The following is a 23,155-nucleotide window of genomic DNA, read 5'->3' as shown; positions in this document are numbered from 1 at the left end:
TAAGGTACTGCAAAAAATGGGTTTCCCGGACAGGTTTTTAGCTTGGGTGGGACTGCTGTACGGGGACATTACCAGCAAAATCCTCGTAAATGGGCATCTGTCAAAAGCGGTGGGAGTACACTGCGGCGTCCGTCAGGGCTGTCCATTATCTCCCCTTCTGTTCGTGGCCTGCATTGAACCACTGGCACAGGTCTTGAGAAGGGACCAACGGATCAGTGGGGTGGGGATCCCGGGGAGTGGGGGGATGACCGCCAAGTGCGTTTTTTACATGGACGACGTCAACATTTTATGCACCGACCTTTTATCCGTCGACAGGACCCTGGACAGGACCGACTGGTACGGACGAGCCTCTGGGGCGAGACTGAACAGAGACAAGACCGAGGCCCAATTTTTCGGACCATGGGCAGACCCAGACTTGACCAGACTACCACTGACGGTTAAAACGACGGACATAAGGGTATTGGGGGTAAAGTTTGACCGGGAGGGAGGAGGGAGCGGCAACTGGAATGGGATCCTGGGGACAGTAAGACAGAGACTGGGTTTTTGGGGACTACGACAGCTGACTTTTGAGGGCAAGGTTTTAATCATTAAAGCTGTGATTTTACCTGTGCTTTTATTAATCAGTTCTGTTTTTATCCCCCCACGAAGGAGTCTTTTAGCCCTGGAGCGGATGCTGTTCTACTTCCTGTGGGGGAGCAAGTGGGAGAGGCTGAGGAGGGAGGTGGTCAAGAGGCCCAGGTCCAAGGGGGGGAAAGGCTTGCCTGACCTCTACTTGTTCCTGGGCAGCCGCTACACAGCGTTACATCTCACTCTTGCCACCTCCCCGGCCAACAACAAGACCCAGGCCCTCGCACGGTTCTGGCTGGGATCTTACCTCAGGACTCTGAGGCTGATCCCAGTCGACCTGCGAGCCCCAGTCTCTTTCCTGCTCCCCACTCACTACGCTCAGCTCCAGAAATTTTTAAGACATTTTAAACTGGAAAAAGAAGCAGTCACGGTTTTAACTAAACACCGCTCTCTTCTCTCTCTTGTGCAGGATCGGGAACCAGTGTGTCCAGTACGCGGGCTTGCTATAGGCGAGCCCACAACGGTTTGGCGTAATGTGGCCCATCCTGCTCTCCTGAATCGGCACCGGGACCTGTCCTGGATGGTCGCCCACGAGATCCTCCCGGTCAGGGCCGTCATGCACTCACGGGGCATGGCGAGAACACCCGCGTGCCCCCGACCAGGCTGCGGCCAAGAGGAGTCGGTGAGGCACCTGCTCTGTGAGTGCAGAGCCGCCAGGGACCTGTGGAAGGAAGCAGGCCCCCTGATCACTCCGTGTCTGCCAGCAGGGGAGGACCTAACGCCTCAGCTCGTGCTGTACGGGGTGGGCCGAAGGCCCATTCCATCGAAGGCCTTCACCAAGCTCTGGCCCACCCTCACGTGCCTGAAGGACGCCCTGTGGTCCTCCCGTAACCTGCTGGTAGCGAAGAACATAGAGACCACCCCCCAGGCAGTGGCTATGGTAGCCACGGAAGCCCTGGGGTGGTACAGAAGGAGGGGGGCCTCGACCCCAAGTGAAGGGTCCCCCACAACACCCTAGGTCCCGGCGGCCACGGCCTGACAGCGCTGCGGCGCCTAGGGCGATGCGCCTAGGGGAGGGATCTCCTCTGGGCCCCGAAGGATGGGACGGTAGTTTATCCAGAGGAGCAAAATGAGGCGAGTTTGATAAGGACTCACCCCGCACCTGTACAAAGGACCGAAGACAGCTTTTTAACAAAGTGACTTTTTTTACATGTCTTTCTTTTCATGTCTTAAAAATGTTTTACTTTTGTTAAATCATTCATACACATTTTAAAGGGCTTTTACAGATTTGATGTTTTTACCAAAAAGTACTTTTATTCATGGTTGTCTTTTATTGTTTTAAAACAACATGTACTTTTAACAAATTTAAATGTAATTCCCAAATGCTGTGTTTTATGCCTTATTGCCGTTTTTATGTGTATAAATGATGTAAAAAAAAAATGTATGAGCTGTTTTTAAAGGAAAGGTGTCAATAAAACTTTTTCCAAAAGAAAAAATCTGTTCTTATCAGTTTAATATCTGATACGTCCCCCATCGGGGGACTACATATTAAATGGATTTTTCGAACAGGGAGTCGGAAATGGGGCTTGCTCCGTCCGCTCCACGCATCGACCCGGTATTGCAGTACCTCCGGGAACGGTGCAACACACACACACATTCCTCCCGTTGTCAAGAAAAGAAAGGGGAAAAAAAACATCCAAAGTGAAAGTAGGGCGAAGCGCTCTTCGTGGGTTCCCCCGTTTCCCGCCATTTTACTTAAAAAAAAAAAAAAAAAAAAAAAAAAACGTTGGTCAGGATAGTGAGTGAGTGAGTGAGTGAGTGAGACTGTCTGTCTGTCTGTCTGTCTGTCTGTCTGTCTGTCTGTCTGTCTGTCTGTCTGTCTGTCTGTCTGTCTGTCTGTCTGTCTGTGACTTTTTACCCACACACAGCCGTGGAAAAGTTGTCCGAGTGGGTTGGGTGACTACCCACCCGCGAGATCCCAGCCTAGTAGTGCACAGAGTGTGTCTCGGGGCCCCGACTTCTGACTTCCATACGACTCTGGTTTCTCTTCATTACGCACAAGCCTTTCGCCTTTTACTAAAGACTTCCGTGGAGAGGAACACTTATGAGTTCAAAGTATTTTTGGAAGGGCTTTGCTTCTGGCAGAGCCCGCTATATCTTGTTTCAAGAGAAATTGACAGAGATGATGATGATGACGACGACGCCGCCGCCGCAGCAGAGACTTGTTGCTCATGCGTTTGACTAGTCGCTAAGGGCAATTGAGTTCAAGCCCGACGGACGGACGGACGGACGGACGGACGACTGGCGTATTTGCCGGGCTTTGAACAAATAGTCGTCGTCGCACTAGGCGGCGTAAAGAGCTAGTGACTTCAAGACGCATTGGCGACTTTCAAAAATAAAAAACACCCGCCTGTCTGTCTGTCGGAAGGGGTGGGGGGGGGGGAGGAGGAGCCACCTTTTGCCGAACCGCCAAAGTCTGCCGAGACCCCCGGGTGCCCGGCGGCTGCAGGGTACCATTTGTGGGTTATCGCTTCTCGGCCTTTTGGCTCAGATCAAGCTTGGTACCGAGGTGCCCCAGAGCCCGCTGAGTCAGAAGGTCGAAGGAAGTCCGGAGGGAGGAAAGTTTGTTGTTTTGGGTTTTGAAGTGGGGTGAGTTTTTGTTTTTTGCCGCTTTTTTGTCATATTTGAATTTTGAAGAGAGAGGGAGCAGAGAAGAAATAGAAAACCTCCGTAGGGAGATGGCGGAAAATCCTTTAGGGAGGACGGTCCCTGTGATAGGGCTAGCAAATACGGTACGTTTTGTATGGAAGGACAAGGCGATGGAGTCTATTAGGCGGGATACCTTTGGGAGGACAATCCTGATGGGAATACTTAAGTTAACGGTGGAGGAGGTGTACTGTTTTCAAGACAACCCAGTGGAGGGAGGTTTTGATGTGGCTCTGAAAACAGGAAAACAGCATGACGAGGTCTTGAGAAGGGTGAAAGAAGTGGAAGCAGAGATGCCGATGTCCCAGTATGTGGTAACCAGTTTGGCGAGGAGAAATTTTAGGGTGATAAATGTGAACATGTACAACCCTTATGTAAAGGACGAGGAGGTGAGGGCTTTTCTGGGGAGGTACCTGGATGGCGTCTCCTCGGCAAGGCACATCAAGGATAATCTGGGCTTTTGGAATGGGAGGAGGGGTTTTCAGGCCCTCCTCAGGGAGGACCCAAAGGGTTTGGGAGGATACCTCCATCCTCCAGCTATGTTCTCCCTGGGGGCTGACAGGGGGACATTATTCTATGCCCGTCAGCCTCCATTTTGCAGGCGTTGTATGGCCTATGGCCATATCGTAGCCGCGTGTAGCGCAAGGAAGTGCAGGTACTGTGGGTCGAGCGAACACGAGGCAAGGGATTGCAGAGAGCCTAAGGAGTGTCACGGGTGTGGCTCGGTGGAGCACCTGTGGCGAGACTGCCCGGCTAGGCGGAGGTCATACGCGTCTGCAGCTGGGGGGAGAGCGGGGGATGGGGGTAGAAGAGAAGAGGAGCGGGAAGAAGAAGGTGGTGGTAGAGGAGGAGGAACTGAACAGATGGAGAGAGAAGAGGAGAAAGAGAAGAGGGCCGGGACGGAAGGAGTGGTGGCCGGGACAGAAGGAGTGGTGGCCGGGACAGAAGGAGTGGTGGCCGGGACAGAAGGAGTGGTGGCCGGGACAGAAGGAGGGAAGGCCGGGACAGAAGGAGGGGAGGCCGGGATAGAAGAAGTGTTGGACGGGACAGATGGAGTGGGGTTTGGGAGGGAAGGAGTGGTGTTTGAGATAGAAGGAGAGGTGGTGGAAATGGAAGGAGAGGGGGTAGGGAAAGAGGGAGGGATGGCCAGGATGGAGGGAGCCAGAGTAGAAGAGGAGGGGGCAGAAGGAGAAGAGGAGGAGGAAGAAGAGGAGGATGAGAGCGAGGAGGAGGAAGAAAGAGAAAAAAATGATGATGAGATATTAGTGGGGAGGGAGAGTATGGATAGACTGGTTAAAGGGAAATTAGAAGAATATATACAGAGTACAAGGCGAGATTTGAAGGGAGAGGAACGTAAGTCGGTAACATTAAAATTTAGGGAGGAGGTTATGGGAATGGAGGGAGAGGAATTTGATAGGCAGTTGGAAAAATATGAGGGAAAATATGGAGAGCTGATGAGGAGGGGGGGTTATTTTAAAGAGATAGATAGGGTAAGGGGGAAATATAAAATAAGGGAGAAAAGGAAAAATATAGGTAAGATGAGAGATATGGGTTATTACACAATGGAAGGAGAGGTGAGGGTAGGGGTGGTTGGGAAAGAAGGAAAGGCGGTTGAGAGGGAAGGAGAGGAGTTTGGGACAGAGGGAGAAGAGAGGAAGGAAGCTGAGGTGGAGGAATTGGACATGGGACAGAAAAAAGAACTCCTTCGAATGATGAGGGAGAGGATAGAGAAGAAGGGACCGGTAAAGGGTTGGGGGGAAGGGGAATTTGATAGGGTGAACAGAGAATTTGAGAAGGTGGTTAGGGAAAAGTTTTTGTATGGGGACCAGGAGGGTAGGGCAGGGACAGAAGGAGAGGTGGAGGGGGAAGAGGAGGGAAAAGGAGGGAAAAGGAAGGGGAAGGGGATAGAGGAAGGTAGGGTAGAAGAGAGGAGGGTGGAGGAGCAAAAAAGGTTAGTATATGGGAGAATGTTGGAGATGGAGAAAGGGAAAAGGTCGATAGATAATTGGGGGAAGGAGGAAACTAGTCGGAACTTGGAGAGGTGTAAGATGGAGGTTAGGATGATGGGGAATAGAGAATTTAGGATGGAGCTTGTCAGATATGATAGGGTGTTTGGGGAGGAGATGAGGGAGAAGGGATTGTATGTGGAGAGGGATAGGGCAAGAGAAAAAAGTGGTTCTTTGGTGCATATCCAAAAGAAGAAGAAGAAGAAAAAGGGGGAGACTGTGGACAATGGGAGGGGGAGAGGTGGTGGGGAGGGGACGGGGGAGGGAGGGGGGGCAGGACCTTCGGGTGTTTCCTCTTTCCTTTCTTCTTTTTCGTCCTTAAAACCTATGGAGGAGCAGGATTGATAGTTGATTTTGGGGGAGGTTAATGAAAGGAGGGAGGCAGGTGCCGGGAGATGGCCCTGGGAGACATTATTGTTATGGTGGGTAGATGGGAGAGGGGAAGGGGAGGGAGGATGTTCCCCTAGAGGTTTTTTTGATTTGGTTTTTGCTATTGTTTAAGTTTTTGATGGATTTTGTTAGAGAAATATAGTTTGAAATTATGTAAATTGGAAGGTTTGAGTTGGTTTATGAAGGTAATAAATATATTTTATAAAAAAAAAAAAAAAAATCTGTTCTTATCAGTTTAATATCTGATACGTCCCCGATCGGGGGACTACATATTAAATGGATTTTTCGAACAGGGAGTCGGAAATGGGGCTTGCTCCGTCCGCTCCACGCATCGACCCGGTATTGCAGTACCTCCGGGAACGGTGCAACACACACACACATTCCTCCCGTTGTCAAGAAAAGAAAGGGGAAAAAAAACATCCAAAGTGAAAGTAGGGCAAAGCGCTCTTCGTGGGTTCCCCCGTTTCCCGCCATTTTACTTAAAAAAAAAAAAAAAAAACGTTGGTCAGGATAGTGAGTGAGTGAGTGAGTGAGTGAGTGAGACTGTCTGTCTGTCTGTCTGTCTGTCTGTCTGTCTGTCTGTCTGTCTGTCTGTCTGTCTGTCTGTCTGTCTGTCTCTGTCTGTCTGTCTGTCTGTCTGTCTGTCTGTCTGTCTGTGACTTTTTACCCACACACAGCCGTGGAAAAGTTGTCCGAGTGGGTTGGGTGACTACCCACCCGCGAGATCCCAGCCTAGTAGTGCACAGAGTGTGTCTCGGGGCCCCGACTTCTGACTTCCATACGACTCTGGTTTCTCTTCATTACGCACAAGCCTTTCGCCTTTTACTAAAGACTTCCGTGGAGAGGAACACTTATGAGTTCAAAGTATTTTTGGAAGGGCTTTGCTTCTGGCAGAGCCCGCTATATCTTGTTTCAAGAGAAATTGACAGAGATGATGATGATGACGACGACGCCGCCGCCGCAGCAGAGACTTGTTGCTCATGCGTTTGACTAGTCGCTAAGGGCAATTGAGTTCAAGCCCGACGGACGGACGGACGGACGGACGACTGGCGTATTTGCCGGGCTTTGAACAAATAGTCGTCGTCGCACTAGGCGGCGTAAAGAGCTAGTGACTTCAAGACGCATTGGCGACTTTCAAAAATAAAAAACACCCGCCTGTCTGTCTGTCGGAAGGGGTGGGGGGGGGGGAGGAGGAGCCACCTTTTGCCGAACCGCCAAAGTCTGCCGAGACCCCCGGGTGCCCGGCGGCTGCAGGGTACCATTTGTGGGTTATCGCTTCTCGGCCTTTTGGCCCAGTTTCAAGCTTGGTACTGCGGTGCCTTAAAGCCCACTGGATCAAAAGTCGAAGGCAGGAGGGCGTGGAGAGTTTTTTTGGAATTTTTGAGGAAATTTCTTAAAACAATTTAAACTACAGCCATACGGATATGGCGGGTAGTGGGAGCACAGGGTCTGTTCCAAGGGCAGGACTAAAGAACACCATACGATTTGCATGGAAGCAAGAAGGAGAAATGAGGATGCCGAGGGACACATTTGCGAGGGCAGTGTTGATGGGGGCGCTATCTCTGAAGGTGTCAGATGTAATGTGCCTGCAGGGGAACTCAATGGAGGAGGCATATGATGTAACTTTCTACACGGAAAGTAAGAGTGATGGGATAATGGAGAAAGTTAAGGAGGCAAAGGGGGAAAGACCTTTGTCCTTTTTCAACATTGTGTGCCTGGAAAGAAGGAACTTCAGAACAATAAATATACACATGTATAATCCACACGTGTCGGATATGGCGGTGGCGGCTTTTTTGGGTCGATACTGCGATGTAACATCGGGAGCTAGATATGTAAAAGACTCGCTGGGATTCTGGAATGGCCGCCGCCAGTTCCAGGTGCTCTTAAAGGAAGATCCGGGGGGATTTGAGGGTTTTTTGCATCCTCCTGCGGTGTTTTCTTTAGGGTCGGATAGAGGCATGCTGTTCTATGCGAGACAGCCACCTTTCTGCAGGAAATGCAGGGAGTACGGGCATGGAACAGCCTCATGTGGGCTGGTAAAATGCAGGTTTTGCATGTCGGAGGGACATGAGGCCAAAAATTGTATGGCACCAAAAGAGTGTCATGGGTGCGGCAGTAAGCAACATCTGGTTCGAGAGTGCCCGGCGAGACAACAAACATATGCTGCAGTGGCTGCTGGGGGAAGGATGGCAGGAGGGAAGAGCATGGAGGAGAAGAGAAGGACAGAAGAAGGGGGTCTAGGTCAAAGGCAGGAAGATGAAGATAGGAGGATGGAGAGTGGGGAACCGGAAAAGCAAGCCCGGGCCGAAACAGAGACAAAAGTCGGGGGAAAGGGAGTTCTGGAGGAGAGAGACTGGGTGGGGTTAGAGGTGGTAAAGGAGACCCAGATGTCAACGGCAACTCAAGAAGTCAGTAGGCCGTCGGGAGAGGTGGGTAGAGAAACGGGAGAGCTGGGCCCATCTCTCGATGAAGTTCCCATAGAGTTTTTGGGGGACATCGTGAGGGAGATGGAAGAGGAGCTAGGGGCCTCAAAAACGAGGAAGGAGGAATGGGGGTCCATCTCGCCCTTGCCTGCCACTCCAAGAACAAAGAGGGATGCCTCCACAGCCCATCAGACCCTGCAGGAGTCGGGGGGGGTTCTGGAAGCGGGGGGGGCCCGGAGGAGAAAGAAGAAGAGGTCTTCCCTTGAGATGGGCGTGAGATCGAATGGGGATAGTGTCACAGAGGGGACCCCCATGTTAACGCAGGTCTCATCTCTCCCACTCACCAAGATGGAGATAGACCAGGGGACACATGTGCTAGGTAGGCCCGATGGAGATGGGGTGTCTCAGGCTTTTTCTGGGACGCCGGGACCCCCCATTCACAACCCAAACCTGTTCCCTGAGTTTTGGAGTTCTCAGAGGGGGGATGCAGTGGATGGGGAGGTTGCAGAGATAGAGGGTCAAGAACCTCTGTCCGTGGATGTACGAGGCGCTGAGGAGCTGGTAAGTACTGCCGAGGATGGCCCCGTGCACTCGCAAGGGCAATCTCTCCCGCTCTTTCAGATGGATAAGAACCTGTCGTCCCAGGGGATGGTTTTGCTAGATGGGGATGGGGTGTCTCAGGCTAGTTCTGGGATGCCAGGGCCCACCATCCCCAACCCTTTCCCAGCGTCTTGGGCTTCCCAGGAGAGCAGTGTGGGGGGTGGGAAGGTTGGGTTTTTTTTTTCGGGTTTTGAGAGTCCAGCGGCTAATTTTGATGAGGACCTTTACCCAAAGGCAGGGGGGAGTCTCTGAACTCTGCACAGTTTTGAAGGTTTTTATTTTAAGGGTGTAACAATGGCAAACATTCAAATAATGACCATGAATGTTAGGGGCCTGAGAAACACTGTAAAAAGAACTGCTGTTTTTAGTTGTTTATCAAAGATAGGGTTTACTTTTTGTTTCTTGCAGGAGGTACATTTAAGGGATGGGGGGGATATAGAGCAGTTTAAAAGAGAGTGGGTGAAAGGGAAGTCGGTGTGGAGTGTGGGGGGTGTACACTCATCAGGGGTTGGGATTTTGTTTGGGACTCGGGAGGTGAGGGTGGAAAGCACGTACGTTGTATTACAGGGCAGGGTTTTGGGGGTGGACATAGCATTAGGGGATTTTAGACTTAGGATTATAGGGGTGTACGGACCACAGACGGGGCCAGAGAGAAGGGAGATGGTGGAGAGCATGGCACCTCTGTGCGCCACAAATAGAGTATTGATAGTGGGAGGGGATTTCAACGTAGATTTAGGAGGGATAGGGGATAGTAGTGTGACGGCCATCACAGGACTTATGGCAAGCCATGGTCTGGTGGATGGAGGCCTTAAAGCTACTCCTGCGATGGCAGGTCCCACGTGGCGTAACTCCCGGGGGGTCGAGCGGAGGCTGGACTATGTATTTCTGCCCAAATCCTTGGGGCTGTTGTCTGGGCGTCTGCTGCCTGTGTTTTTCTCGGATCACGACGGGGTTCTCCTTAGGGTCAAGGCGCCTGTCTGCCTTTTCGGTAGGGGGTACTGGAAGCTCGACCGGGATATCCTGGAGGAGCGGGATTTTGTAAATGGTTTCTCAGTTTTTTTTCGGGGGCTTGAGGGCCTTAGGCCAATGTGTGGAGGGGTTTTGGAATGGTGGGAGGTAGTTAAGGTAAGAATTAGGGTGTTTATTATTAGGTTTTGTAAGAGGAAAGGGAGAGAGGAGAGAAGGGAGGTGGAGCAGCTCCAACGTTTACTCGATATCGAGTATGAGGCTGGTAACCTCGGTGTTTCGATGGACGTTGAGCGTGCTACCAGCCTCAAGGCGCAGCTCAGGGAGGTGCACGAACGGAAGGCCCGTGCTTTCCTGCAGCGTGCGCACTCTGAGTTTATAGAGCAGAATGAGACCTGCTCTGCAGGTTTCTTCAAATCAGTTAGGGAAAAGCAGGAAAGAAAGGTTTTTTATGGGGTAAGAGATGGACAGGGTAGGGTAGTTAGGGAGCCGGAGCAGATGGTCAGGATAGCAACGGACCATTTCCGGGGGTTTTTTAAGGAGAGGGTAGTAGAAGAAGAGCAGGGTGCGGTGTTCTTAGAACACTTGTCCCGGCAAGTGCCGGAGGACATTAGAAGGGCGATGGAGGCCCAGATAACATTAGAGGAGGTGGAGAGCGCCCTCAAGAGGATGGGGAAAGGGAAGGTGCCTGGGATGGATGGGCTGCCGGCTGAGTTCTACCTCAAGTTTTGGGGTATGCTTGGACCGGTGGTCCTCGAAGTCCTGACGGCCGTTCTCGAGACTGGAGTCCCGGGCAGGTCAATGGCCGTAGGCGTGCTGTCCCTTATATACAAGAAAGGAGACGCCGCCGACCTTAGTAACTGGCGGCCGTTGACCATGCTGTGTGTAGACTATAAGATACTAGCTAAGGTCATGGCAGACCGTTTGCGCACAGCCCTTCCCTACGTTGTCCATGAGGATCAAACGTGTGGGGTGGAAGGCCGCTCTATTAGGTGGAACCTCCAACTGATCAGGGACTCCATCGCCTGGGTTGAAGATAGGAGTCTACCTCTGATGGTAGCGGCACTTGATCAGGCAAAGGCTTTTGATCGTGTCAGTAGGGTTTTTCTTTTTAGAGTGTTAGGGAGTTTAGGGCTGAGTGATCGCTTTATAAAGTGGATCAAGATTTTGTATGTGGGAGCGGGGTGCCGGGTGAGCATTAACAGTCATCTGGGTGACGTGTTTGGCCTCTCATCAGGGGTCAGGCAGGGATGCCCGCTCTCGGCACTCCTTTTCGTGCTCTATATGGAGCCCCTGGCGGCTGCCATTAGGGCAGATGCAGGGGTGGAGGGCTTGCTGGTCCCTGGGAGTGGCGGTCTGCGTGTTAAGGTGACACAGTATGCTGATGACACGACATTGCTTTTGTGCAAGGACTCGTGCCTGCTAAGGTCTCTGGCTATAATTGGAGACTTTACCCGCGCGTCGGGAGCGGTCCTTAACCTCGCCAAGTCATCTGTTAAGTATTTTGGCAGATGGCGGGGCAGGACGGACGTGCCTGGGGGGCTATCTCTCTGTAAGGGGGCCCTGAGGATACTTGGGGTCCTTTTTGAGACCTCCGGCTCCGCGACAATGAACTGGAACACGAGAGTGGCTGTGGTACAGAAGAAGCTGGCAATGTGGAAGGCCAGATCCTTGTCTTTCTTGGGCAAGGTACTGGTCCTGAAGGTGGATGTGCTGCCTTCCCTTCTGTACTTGGCGTACATCTATCCATTGCCAGCGAGCATGAGGAGGGGGCTAGTAAGGCTCGTGTTCCAGTTCATGTGGGGAGGCAGGTATGAGTATGTCGCCAGGGCTCGCATGCTCTCAGCCATTGGGGAGGGTGGGAGGGGAGTACCACATTTCCCACTCAAGCTGGACTCGATATTTGTTTCGTTTTTGTTGAGTGAGCTCGCGAATCCAGTGATTCATCCATCCGGTTATTTCCTGCGGGTGTTTTTTTCGTACCAGGCGAGAAGCATAATGGTGTGGTCCAACACGGGTCCTCGGGCTGAACAGCTGCCGTGGCATTTCAGCCATGCGGCGAAGTGGCTGCGCGCACATCCCGAGGTTGAAGTTGCCCGAGTAGGTTTGGACCACAGACACCTGTATGAGGAGGTCAGACGGAACGTTTGTGCACCCTCGGTGGTAGGTATCCCGGCTGTGGTCTGGGAGAACATACAGGCGCGGGGCCTAGACAATAGGCTTAAGGATCTAAATTGGTTAAGCCTCCACAAGTGCTTGCCGGTAAGATCCATAATGTACAGGCATAGTTTGGCACGGTCCCCCCAGTGCCCGAGACCAACTTGTGGTGGGGAGGAGACAATACGCCACATGTACTGGGACTGTGCTTTTGCAGGAGTAGTGTGGGCCAGGGCTCAGGGCTTGCTGGGGAGAGTGAAGGTGGGTTTTGTTTTGACATGGGGGAGGGTGGAGAGAGGGGTGGGGAGAGCAGGGGGTTTAGGTAGGGAACGTTTTCTGTTATGGCTGATTATCAGTCTCTTTAAGAAAGGTCTGTGGGATGCCAGGCAGGGGCTGTTTAAGGCAGGGGTAGACTGGGGGGTGGAGGGGATAGTGAGGAGAGTGGAGAGTGATTTGAGGGGGAGGATAAGGAGGGAGGAGAGGAAGTGGGGCCACCATGCTGCCTTAGAGCGGTGGAAAGGGGGGATGGGGCTGGTAAGGTAGATAAGGGTATAGAAGGTAGGTTGAGAAGGGGAATGCAAATGCTTAATGATGGTTTGTGCTTATAGGGGCGTCGGCTGCAGCACCATGGAAAATTGGTGGTTGGAGTTGGGCGTACATCTATAACCAGAGAGGAAGGGTTTCAAGGTTATTTTTGAAAACAGATGGGTTGTATATTGTGTAAAGGTTTGGGTTGAAAAAGGGCAGATAAGAAGTAAAAAGAAGTGGGATTTTTGTTAACCATGTAATGTTTGAAAAGTAAGAATAAAAACTTTGAATAAAAAAAAAAAAAAATCTGTTCTTATCAGTTTAATATCTGATACGTCCCCCATCGGGGGACTACATATTAAATGGATTTTTCGAACAGGGAGTCGGAAATGGGGCTTGCTCCGTCCGCTCCACGCATCGACCCGGTATTGCAGTACCTCCGGGAACGGTGCAACACACACACACATTCCTCCCGTTGTCAAGAAAAGAAAGGGGAAAAAAAACATCCAAAGTGAAAGTAGGGCAAAGCGCTCTTCGTGGGTTCCCCCGTTTCCCGCCATTTTACTTAAAAAAAAAAAAAAAAAAAAAAAAACGTTGGTCAGGATAGTGAGTGAGTGAGTGAGTGAGTGAGTGAGACTGTCTGTCTGTCTGTCTGTCTGTCTGTCTGTCTGTCTGTCTGTCTGTCTGTCTCTGTCTGTCTGTCTGTCTGTCTGTCTGTCTGTCTGTCTGTGACTTTTTACCCACACACAGCCGTGGAAAAGTTGTCCGAGTGGGTTGGGTGACTACCCACCCGCGAGATCCCAGCCTAGTAGTGCACAGAGTGTGTCTCGGGGCCCCGACTTCTGACTTCCATACGACTCTGGTTTCTCTTCATTACGCACAAGCCTTTCGCCTTTTACTAAAGACTTCCGTGGAGAGGAACACTTATGAGTTCAAAGTATTTTTGGAAGGGCTTTGCTTCTGGCAGAGCCCGCTATATCTTGTTTCAAGAGAAATTGACAGAGATGATGATGATGACGACGACGCCGCCGCCGCAGCAGAGACTTGTTGCTCATGCGTTTGACTAGTCGCTAAGGGCAATTGAGTTCAAGCCCGACGGACGGACGGACGACTGGCGTATTTGCCGGGCTTTGAACAAATAGTCGTCGTCGCACTAGGCGGCGTAAAGAGCTAGTGACTTCAAGACGCATTGGCGACTTTCAAAAATAAAAAACACCCGCCTGTCTGTCTGTCGGAAGGGGTGGGGGGGGGGGAGGAGGAGCCACCTTTTGCCGAACCGCCAAAGTCTGCCGAGACCCCCGGGTGCCCGGCGGCTGCAGGGTACCATTTGTGGGTTATCGCTTCTCGGCCTTTTGGCTAAGATCAAGTGTAGTTACCTTGTCAGTGCTGCACTTGATCGGAGAAGCGATCGCAGGCCGGAGGGCGCCCGGGAAATTGTGCTATTTAATTTTGTTAAAATTATTATTTTTGTTGTTTGTTGTTTGTCTTAACCTTGTATGTTCTTTTGTCCTGGGTTAGGTGGTGGTTTTGGTGGTGGGCTACAGATGCACCAGCACCTGTAGGGTGAGTTTAAAGGCCCTCTGGTCTTTTTCTTTCTTATTTAATTTCATTTCATTTTCCCCCTTGTTTGTCCTGTTTTGTATCTCTCCACCCCCTTGTATCCTACCCTCCCCCACCTTTAGCTCTTCCTACTGTTTTGAGTTTTGTGTTGTCTGCTAGCCTGAGTGGCTTTCGGGCTTGTGGGCCTGCTAGCATTAGCTTGCTTGGCCTGCTAGCCTCCTGGCCCTTTTAGGCGCGGCAGGCTTTGTTTGTTGTTTGTTCGACTGTGGTTCCCTTGTTCCCCTTGCCCCCATCCATTTTGTACTTTTAGTTTATCTCCCCAATTGCCTTTTGTTCCAGTCCCTTGTCGTTTTGTGTTGTCAACTGGGGGACATTTGCTGGCTGGCCTGCTAGCTGGTTAGCTTAGCCTGGCCTGCTGGTGAGGCTTGCTAGCTTCCTCGTCCCTCAAGTTTGGCAGGGTTTGTTAGTTAGTGTGCCCCTTGTTGTTTCCCTCCCTTTTTCCCCAAATAATTTGTTCCCCTCCCCCCTCCTTTTTGGTTTGTGTGCTCGTTTGGTATTGTTGTGAGGCCTCGTGGCTTGTGGACTGCTAGCTGGTAGGCTTAGCCTAGCCTGCTGGTAAGACCTGCTAGCCTCCTGGCCTTTGTTTGTTTGGTGTGTGTGGTTTAAATTTGTCTTTCCCTTTTGTGTCCTTCCCTTTACAAAAAATATTATTTAAAAAAAAAAAAAAAAAAAATCCCCCCCCTTCCTAGTGTTCCTTCCCCCTGTTCACAAGATTAGTTTGGTGCTGTGCTAGATAGGCTGTTGTGTGTCCCGTGGTGCTGGTAGGCCCTGGTTAGCTTAGCCTGGCTGAGCCTGCTAGCATCCTCGGTTGTCTTACACCCCTCCCCCATCTTTCCCAAACCTCTTTCCCAACCCCCTCTCCCTTCCCCCGCTCCCCTCCTCCCCCCCCCCCCTTTTTCCCCTTCCCCTCCCCCTACTTTCACTGGTGTTGGGATATAAAGGGAGTGGGCCTCCATCATGTCAGCAGCACAGGCTGGCATGAGGAGGCACCATGCAGTGCGCCTCCTTCTAAAGGAGAAGGGAGGAAAAATAATGGAGTTATCCCGATTGGATTTCTCCAGAAAATTCCTCCAAAAGGAACTCGGTTTCCATCCCGCGCAGGTAAACTGCATCCTCGCCCTCCCCTATGGGAAGGGCTTCGATGTCAGTTTTGCCAGCGGCAGCTACCTGAGGGACTTCTGGAGGGAACTCCAGAATGCCCAGAACACTCAGGGGTCCCTCACAGCAATGTTTGAGGTGACCAAGCTGACGGACAATAGCATTAAAACTGTTATTGTCCGTATGTACAATGAAACCGTACAGCCGGAGGACGTTGCCGTATGGCTGGGCAGGTACTGCAACGTGAGGGGGCCCCTGGTCCAGGTGAAAGATCCCGATGGGATCTGGACAGGGGCCTGGAGGGTCACTGTCCAGCAGTGGGAGGACCCTGGGGGCTATGGTGGGTTGAAAGCCATCCCATCCACCATAGTCCTCGGAGAGAACAGGGGCCATGTTCACTACCAGGACCAGCCCAAGCTGTGCCGTAAGTGTGGTGAACATGGCCACCTTGCAGAGGCCTGTAAGAAGGTCGTCTGCATGAAGTGCCGGGAGGTGGGCCACCGCTACGAGGAATGCACGAACGGAAGGTCGTGCAACCTCTGTGGCGAGCGGTCCCACCTCATCCGCGGCTGCCCCTACTCCTGGGCCAATAAGGTCAGGGCCGAAAGGAGGGAGGTGGCGGCCGCGGACCGGGCTTCTTAGCGTCAGGTGGTGGTCACCGAGGCAGTTGCCGAGGAGGTGGTTGTGGAGCAGGTGGTGGTGGAGGAGACAGTGGTGGAGGCGGTGGCCGTAGTAGAGGGCGCGGAAGGTGCAGTGGTGGAAGAAGTGGGAGGAGAGGACAAAACCCTCCCCACCCCAATCCCCCTGCCCCAGACTAAGGTGACCCCTGAAGGAGAAAGGGCCGAGAAAGACGGTCCCGGAGAGGTCTTGAGTGAGAGCTCCCCAAGTGGGTCTGACAGTATGGAGACGGTGTCAGAAGGCACGGGAGAGGGAGGGGAGGGTCTGGAGGAACACCCCCCCCCACGAAAAAGAAACGCAGAGGAGCTCTCTGACCCCGAACAGGGTGAAGGGAAAAAGGGAAAGGTGGAGTGGGAGAGCTCCCAGGGGGAGGAAGAACCCAGGACCTTCCCCTCAGACTCCCCCAATCAAATCTCCTTTTTAAGTCCGGTTTTAACCTCCTCTCCCTGCCCCCCCCCCTTACCCCGGAGGGAGAGAGAGAATTCCCTAGAAAAGTAGCCCCCTTTTAACTGTTCAATGCCTTCCTTTCTCTTAGCACTGTTTTTACTCACCCCTTTTATGGCTTTTAAAATCACTACAATAAATGTGAGGAGCGTGAAAACAGCAGCCAGAGCACAGTCGGTTTTATCCTTTTTAGAAAGGTTTAACTCTGATGTGTTTTTACTACAGGAGTGTGGTCTACCCTTTTTATCCTCTTACAGTAAATGGGAGGATAAGTGGCAGCACGGGCCCTCCATTTGGAGTGGTTCCAATTTTAACAAAAATGACGGTGTTGCCATTTTAATCAAGACCCCACAGGTGGTGGTGAGGGGGAGCACGGTGGTGGTAGGCGGACGCGCTCTTTTAGCCAATTTTACCTTTATGGGGAGGGATTTTAATGTGCTAAATGTGTATGGTTTTAATGACAAACATGACCGGTGCGCACTTTTAGAAGACCTGCAGTCCCACCTGCTAGGGAGGGATCCTCTAGTGGTGGGCGGGGATTTTAATTGTGTTTTAAGTAGAGCAGACAGGAGAGGGGCAGGAGAGGATTTTAAGGTAGACAGATCAAGTGTTTTATTGCAAGGGCTGTGTAGGGATTTTAAACTGACTGACTGTTTTAAAACCCTGCATCCAAGAGAGGAGGGCTTCACCTGGACCAGTGGTGACGGCACCAGAGCCTCTCGCATCGATTATCTGTTTACCCGGGACTGTCCCCCAACTGATGCTAGAATAACCCCTGCTTTCTTCTCAGATCACGTAATGCTGACGTGCACCCTTTCACTAACCTCGGGTGTGACTGTGGGAAGAGGGCCCTGGAAATTGAACTGCTCCCTTTTAGAAGATGATAGAGTAGTTAGTCAGTACCGGGAGCAGTTCAGCCAGTGGCAGACGCTACAGGACCTTTTTGACACACGAGCACAGTGGTGGGAAATGGTGAAGGGAAGGACGAGGACCTTCTTTAGAGAGATAGGAAAGAAAAAAAGCAGAGAAAAAGATAGACGCATGGTGGGACTGCAAAAGCGACTGGAAAGGTATTTTAATTTATGCCAACAGGGCCTTGATTTTAACCATGAAATTAAAGAAGTAAAGAAGGAGATGGCATTTTTAGCAGACCAAAAAAGTAAGGGGGTTATTTTAAGAAGTAAAGAAAGGGAATTAGAAGAGGGGGAGAAGTGCACTAGGTACTTTTTTAAGAAAATAGTTAGCAAGGGTAGGACAATGACGGGTTTAAAAGATAAAGATGGGGTTTTAAAAACAGATACAGAGGGAATAAAAGAAGTAGTCGAAGATTTTTATGGGGAACTGTTTGGGGTAAAAGAGGTATGTGAAGAGACGATGGGGGACATTTTAACCTACATCGACAAGACCCTACCCAATACAGACGACCTGACAAAAGACCTGACGAGGACAGAAATCGACAAAGGACTGAAGCATTTTAAGAGGGGTAAATCACCGGGGGAGGACGGCCTCCCTTTGGAGTTTTATCTGACCTTTTGGGATGTTTTAGCCAACGAACTTCTGACTGTTTTTACTGACTTTGAACACCTGGACAGACTACCTGACAGTTTTAGAGTGGGGATCGTGACTCTTTTATATAAGAAAAACGACAGGACTGACCTGAAGAACTGGAGACCGATCACCCTTTTAAACTTTGACTGTAAACTTTTTACTAAGGTTTTAACACTCAGAATGTCTTCTGTTTTAGGGGAGGTGATCCACCCGGACCAAACCTGTGCCGTGCCCGGAAGGAAGATCACGGACAGCCTGATACTGATCCGAGATGCCATCTGTTATGCGAGAGACAGAAACATGCGGCTTGTAGTCCTAAATTTAGATTTTGAAAAAGCCTTTGATCGGGTCTCGCACCAGTACCTCTTTAAGGTACTGCAAAAAATGGGTTTCCCGGACAGGTTTTTAGCTTGGGTGGGACTGCTGTACGGGGACATTACCAGCAAAATCCTCGTAAATGGGCATCTGTCAAAAGCGGTGGGAGTACACTGCGGCGTCCGTCAGGGCTGTCCATTATCTCCCCTTCTGTTCGTGGCCTGCATTGAACCACTGGCACAGGTCTTGAGAAGGGACCAACGGATCAGTGGGGTGGGGATCCCGGGGAGTGGGGGGATGACCGCCAAGTGCGTTTTTTACATGGACGACGTCAACATTTTATGCACCGACCTTTTATCCGTCGACAGGACCCTGGACAGGACCGACTGGTACGGACGAGCCTCTGGGGCGAGACTGAACAGAGACAAGACCGAGGCCCAATTTTTCGGACCATGGGCAGACCCAGACTTGACCAGACTACCACTGACGGTTAAAACGACGGACATAAGGGTATTGGGGGTAAAGTTTGACCGGGAGGGAGGAGGGAGCGGCAACTGGAATGGGATCCTGGGGACAGTAAGACAGAGACTGGGTTTTTGGGGACTACGACAGCTGACTTTTGAGGGCAAGGTTTTAATCATTAAAGCTGTGATTTTACCTGTGCTTTTATTAATCAGTTCTGTTTTTATCCCCCCACGAAGGAGTCTTTTAGCCCTGGAGCGGATGCTGTTCTACTTCCTGTGGGGGAGCAAGTGGGAGAGGCTGAGGAGGGAGGTGGTCAAGAGGCCCAGGTCCAAGGGGGGGAAAGGCTTGCCTGACCTCTACTTGTTCCTGGGCAGCCGCTACACAGCGTTACATCTCACTCTTGCCACCTCCCCGGCCAACAACAAGACCCAGGCCCTCGCACGGTTCTGGCTGGGATCTTACCTCAGGACTCTGAGGCTGATCCCAGTCGACCTGCGAGCCCCAGTCTCTTTCCTGCTCCCCACTCACTACGCTCAGCTCCAGAAATTTTTAAGACATTTTAAACTGGAAAAAGAAGCAGTCACGGTTTTAACTAAACACCGCTCTCTTCTCTCTCTTGTGCAGGATCGGGAACCAGTGTGTCCAGTACGCGGGCTTGCTATAGGCGAGCCCACAACGGTTTGGCGTAATGTGGCCCATCCTGCTCTCCTGAATCGGCACCGGGACCTGTCCTGGATGGTCGCCCACGAGATCCTCCCGGTCAGGGCCGTCATGCACTCACGGGGCATGGCGAGAACACCCGCGTGCCCCCGACCAGGCTGCGGCCAAGAGGAGTCGGTGAGGCACCTGCTCTGTGAGTGCAGAGCCGCCAGGGACCTGTGGAAGGAAGCAGGCCCCCTGATCACTCCGTGTCTGCCAGCAGGGGAGGACCTAACGCCTCAGCTCGTGCTGTACGGGGTGGGCCGAAGGCCCATTCCATCGAAGGCCTTCACCAAGCTCTGGCCCACCCTCACGTGCCTGAAGGACGCCCTGTGGTCCTCCCGTAACCTGCTGGTAGCGAAGAACATAGAGACCACCCCCCAGGCAGTGGCTATGGTAGCCACGGAAGCCCTGGGGTGGTACAGAAGGAGGGGGGCCTCGACCCCAAGTGAAGGGTCCCCCACAACACCCTAGGTCCCGGCGGCCACGGCCTGACAGCGCTGCGGCGCCTAGGGCGATGCGCCTAGGGGAGGGATCTCCTCTGGGCCCCGAAGGATGGGACGGTAGTTTATCCAGAGGAGTAAAATGAGGCGAGTTTGATAAGGACTCACCCCGCACCTGTACAAAGGACCGAAGACAGCTTTTTAACAAAGTGACTTTTTTTACATGTCTTTCTTTTCATGTCTTAAAAATGTTTTACTTTTGTTAAATCATTCATACACATTTTAAAGGGCTTTTACAGATTTGATGTTTTTACCAAAAAGTACTTTTATTCATGGTTGTCTTTTATTGTTTTAAAACAACATGTACTTTTAACAAATTTAAATGTAATTCCCAAATGCTGTGTTTTATGCCTTATTGCCGTTTTTATGTGTATAAATGATGTAAAAAAAAAATGTATGAGCTGTTTTTAAAGGACAGGTGTCAATAAAACTTTTTCCAAAAGAAAAAAATCTGTTCTTATCAGTTTAATATCTGATACGTCCCCCATCGGGGGACTACATATTAAATGGATTTTTCGAACAGGGAGTCGGAAATGGGGCTTGCTCCGTCCGCTCCACGCATCGACCCGGTATTGCAGTACCTCCGGGAACGGTGCAACACACACACACATTCCTCCCGTTGTCAAGAAAAGAAAGGGGAAAAAAAACATCCAAAGTGAAAGTAGGGCGAAGCGCTCTTCGTGGGTTCCCCCGTTTCCCGCCATTTTACTTAAAAAAAAAAAAAAAAAAAAAAAAAAAACGTTGGTCAGGATAGTGAGTGAGTGAGTGAGTGAGTGAGTGAGACTGTCTGTCTGTCTGTCTGTCTGTCTGTCTGTCTGTCTGTCTGTGACTTTTTACCCACACACAGCCGTGGAAAAGTTGTCCGAGTGGGTTGGGTGACTACCCACCCGCGAGATCCCAGCCTAGTAGTGCACAGAGTGTGTCTCGGGGCCCCGACTTCTGACTTCCATACGACTCTGGTTTCTCTTCATTACGCACAAGCCTTTCGCCTTTTACTAAAGACTTCCGTGGAGAGGAACACTTATGAGTTCAAAGTATTTTTGGAAGGGCTTTGCTTCTGGCAGAGCCCGCTATATCTTGTTTCAAGAGAAATTGACAGAGATGATGATGATGACGACGACGCCGCCGCCGCAGCAGAGACTTGTTGCTCATGCGTTTGACTAGTCGCTAAGGGCAATTGAGTTCAAGCCCGACGGACGGACGGACGACTGGCGTATTTGCCGGGCTTTGAACAAATAGTCGTCGTCGCACTAGGCGGCGTAAAGAGCTAGTGACTTCAAGACGCATTGGCGACTTTCAAAAATAAAAAACACCCGCCTGTCTGTCTGTCGGAAGGGGTGGGGGGGGGGGAGGAGGAGCCACCTTTTGCCGAACCGCCAAAGTCTGCCGAGACCCCCGGGTGCCCGGCGGCTGCAGGGTACCATTTGTGGGTTATCGCTTCTCGGCCTTTTGGCTAAGATCAAGTGTAGTTACCTTGTCAGTGCTGCACTTGATCGGAGAAGCGATCGCAGGCCGGAGGGCGCCCGGGAAATTGTGCTATTTAATTTTGTTAAAATTATTATTTTTGTTGTTTGTTGTTTGTCTTAACCTTGTATGTTCTTTTGTCCTGGGTTAGGTGGTGGTTTTGGTGGTGGGCTACAGATGCACCAGCACCTGTAGGGTGAGTTTAAAGGCCCTCTGGTCTTTTTCTTTCTTATTTAATTTCATTTCATTTTCCCCCTTGTTTGTCCTGTTTTGTATCTCTCCACCCCCTTGTATCCTACCCTCCCCCACCTTTAGCTCTTCCTACTGTTTTGAGTTTTGTGTTGTCTGCTAGCCTGAGTGGCTTTCGGGCTTGTGGGCCTGCTAGCATTAGCTTGCTTGGCCTGCTAGCCTCCTGGCCCTTTTAGGCGCGGCAGGCTTTGTTTGTTGTTTGTTCGACTGTGGTTCCCTTGTTCCCCTTGCCCCCATCCATTTTGTACTTTTAGTTTATCTCCCCAATTGCCTTTTGTTCCAGTCCCTTGTCGTTTTGTGTTGTCAACTGGGGGACATTTGCTGGCTGGCCTGCTAGCTGGTTAGCTTAGCCTGGCCTGCTGGTGAGGCTTGCTAGCTTCCTCGTCCCTCAAGTTTGGCAGGGTTTGTTAGTTAGTGTGCCCCTTGTTGTTTCCCTCCCTTTTTCCCCAAATAATTTGTTCCCCTCCCCCCTCCTTTTTGGTTTGTGTGCTCGTTTGGTATTGTTGTGAGGCCTCGTGGCTTGTGGACTGCTAGCTGGTAGGCTTAGCCTAGCCTGCTGGTAAGACCTGCTAGCCTCCTGGCCTTTGTTTGTTTGGTGTGTGTGGTTTAAATTTGTCTTTCCCTTTTGTGTCCTTCCCTTTACAAAAAATATTATTTAAAAAAAAAAAAAAAAAAAATCCCCCCCCTTCCTAGTGTTCCTTCCCCCTGTTCACAAGATTAGTTTGGTGCTGTGCTAGATAGGCTGTTGTGTGTCCCGTGGTGCTGGTAGGCCCTGGTTAGCTTAGCCTGGCTGAGCCTGCTAGCATCCTCGGTTGTCTTACACCCCTCCCCCATCTTTCCCAAACCTCTTTCCCAACCCCCTCTCCCCCCCCCCGCTCCCCTCCTCCCCCCCCCCCCTTTTTCCCCTTCCCCTCCCCCTACTTTCACTGGTGTTGGGATATAAAGGGAGTGGGCCTCCATCATGTCAGCAGCACAGGCTGGCATGAGGAGGCACCATGCAGTGCGCCTCCTTCTAAAGGAGAAGGGAGGAAAAATAATGGAGTTATCCCGATTGGATTTCTCCAGAAAATTCCTCCAAAAGGAACTCGGTTTCCATCCCGCGCAGGTAAACTGCATCCTCGCCCTCCCCTATGGGAAGGGCTTCGATGTCAGTTTTGCCAGCGGCAGCTACCTGAGGGACTTCTGGAGGGAACTCCAGAATGCCCAGAACACTCAGGGGTCCCTCACAGCAATGTTTGAGGTGACCAAGCTGACGGACAATAGCATTAAAACTGTTATTGTCCGTATGTACAATGAAACCGTACAGCCGGAGGACGTTGCCGTATGGCTGGGCAGGTACTGCAACGTGAGGGGGCCCCTGGTCCAGGTGAAAGATCCCGATGGGATCTGGACAGGGGCCTGGAGGGTCACTGTCCAGCAGTGGGAGGACCCTGGGGGCTATGGTGGGTTGAAAGCCATCCCATCCACCATAGTCCTCGGAGAGAACAGGGGCCATGTTCACTACCAGGACCAGCCCAAGCTGTGCCGTAAGTGTGGTGAACATGGCCACCTTGCAGAGGCCTGTAAGAAGGTCGTCTGCATGAAGTGCCGGGAGGTGGGCCACCGCTACGAGGAATGCACGAACGGAAGGTCGTGCAACCTCTGTGGCGAGCGGTCCCACCTCATCCGCGGCTGCCCCTACTCCTGGGCCAATAAGGTCAGGGCCGAAAGGAGGGAGGTGGCGGCCGCG

At 51.5% G+C, this 23,155-nt stretch overlaps 4 non-coding genes and 6 pseudogenes across 4 annotated transcripts; all 10 read left to right on the top strand.

Annotated features, from left to right (window-relative positions):
• Positions 1-2,040: 2,040 nt before the first annotated feature.
• Positions 2,041-2,216, top strand: LOC129863082 (U2 spliceosomal RNA; annotated as a pseudogene).
• A 383-nt stretch (positions 2,217-2,599) lies between these two features.
• LOC129862993 (U5 spliceosomal RNA) lies at positions 2,600-2,716 on the top strand. Its single transcript, XR_008760865.1, has one exon. It is a non-coding gene; the product is annotated as a U5 spliceosomal RNA (small nuclear RNA).
• Positions 2,717-5,861: 3,145 nt separating this feature from the next.
• Positions 5,862-6,042, top strand: LOC129863092 (U2 spliceosomal RNA; annotated as a pseudogene).
• Positions 6,043-6,450: 408 nt separating this feature from the next.
• LOC129862992 (U5 spliceosomal RNA) lies at positions 6,451-6,567 on the top strand. The gene has a single exon (XR_008760864.1). It is a non-coding gene; the product is annotated as a U5 spliceosomal RNA (small nuclear RNA).
• Positions 6,568-12,622: 6,055 nt separating this feature from the next.
• On the top strand, positions 12,623-12,802 carry LOC129863091 (U2 spliceosomal RNA; annotated as a pseudogene).
• A 395-nt stretch (positions 12,803-13,197) lies between these two features.
• LOC129862991 (U5 spliceosomal RNA) lies at positions 13,198-13,314 on the top strand. Its single transcript, XR_008760863.1, has one exon. It is a non-coding gene; the product is annotated as a U5 spliceosomal RNA (small nuclear RNA).
• Positions 13,315-13,679: 365 nt separating this feature from the next.
• Positions 13,680-13,839, top strand: LOC129862981 (U2 spliceosomal RNA; annotated as a pseudogene).
• A 6,300-nt stretch (positions 13,840-20,139) lies between these two features.
• On the top strand, positions 20,140-20,316 carry LOC129863078 (U2 spliceosomal RNA; annotated as a pseudogene).
• A 348-nt stretch (positions 20,317-20,664) lies between these two features.
• Positions 20,665-20,781, top strand: LOC129862990 (U5 spliceosomal RNA). The gene has a single exon (XR_008760862.1). It is a non-coding gene; the product is annotated as a U5 spliceosomal RNA (small nuclear RNA).
• A 365-nt stretch (positions 20,782-21,146) lies between these two features.
• Positions 21,147-21,306, top strand: LOC129862980 (U2 spliceosomal RNA; annotated as a pseudogene).
• The last annotated feature ends 1,849 nt before the right edge of the window (positions 21,307-23,155 follow it).

The sequence above is a fragment of the Salvelinus fontinalis genome, chromosome 9, assembly GCF_029448725.1.
Source record: "Salvelinus fontinalis isolate EN_2023a chromosome 9, ASM2944872v1, whole genome shotgun sequence".
In the NCBI taxonomy this organism is placed as follows: Eukaryota; Metazoa; Chordata; class Actinopteri; order Salmoniformes; family Salmonidae; genus Salvelinus; species Salvelinus fontinalis.
The sequence above is the reverse complement of the archived record's forward strand: the minus strand, read 5'-3'. Positions and strand labels throughout refer to the sequence as shown.